Consider the following 539-nt stretch of genomic DNA (forward strand, 5'->3'; position numbering starts at 1 on the left):
ATACTCCAGCGCTCTGCCATTGGAGCCCACCAAGACCTCATCCATAGCCAGCAAATCTTTCCACCATAGTATAGGTCAAGGGGACCATAGCGACATCTACCGCAAGAGTGTTACACTTCTTAAACGGCTACCGGAGTTCCAAATTATATTGGAAATTCACCAGTTACGATGTGCTACCCATACTAATTTTAATTTTTAACAAGCAGAAACGTCTGCGAACGATGCCATTAACCCTAGAATAAATTTAAAAGTGGAAAAATTTTACTGTCTTGGGTGAGACTTGAACTCACGGCCTCTGGATTGATACTCCAGCGCTCTGCCATCTGAGCCACCAAGACCTCATCCATAGCCAGCAAATCTTTCCACCATATTATAGGTCAAGGGGACCATAGCGACATCTACCGCAAGAGTGTTACACTTCTTAAACGGCTACCGGAGTTCCTTGTCTAATGTGAATCTAATGAGGTATCACACGTATTTTTAGGAGTATTATCTCTATTTTTCACCGTTTTTCGTTTCTCGAATAGACTGTAGACAGT

At 42.7% G+C, this 539-nt stretch overlaps 1 non-coding gene across 1 annotated transcript; it reads right to left on the reverse strand.

Moving 5' to 3' along the window:
* Positions 1-265: 265 nt before the first annotated feature.
* Trnad-auc (transfer RNA aspartic acid (anticodon AUC)) lies at positions 266-338 on the reverse strand. Its single transcript has one exon. It is a non-coding gene; the product is annotated as a tRNA-Asp (tRNA).
* Between the last annotated feature and the right edge of the window lie 201 nt (positions 339-539).

Source organism: Cydia splendana, chromosome 7 (assembly GCF_910591565.1).
Source record: "Cydia splendana chromosome 7, ilCydSple1.2, whole genome shotgun sequence".
NCBI lineage: Eukaryota > Metazoa > Arthropoda > Insecta > Lepidoptera > Tortricidae > Cydia > Cydia splendana.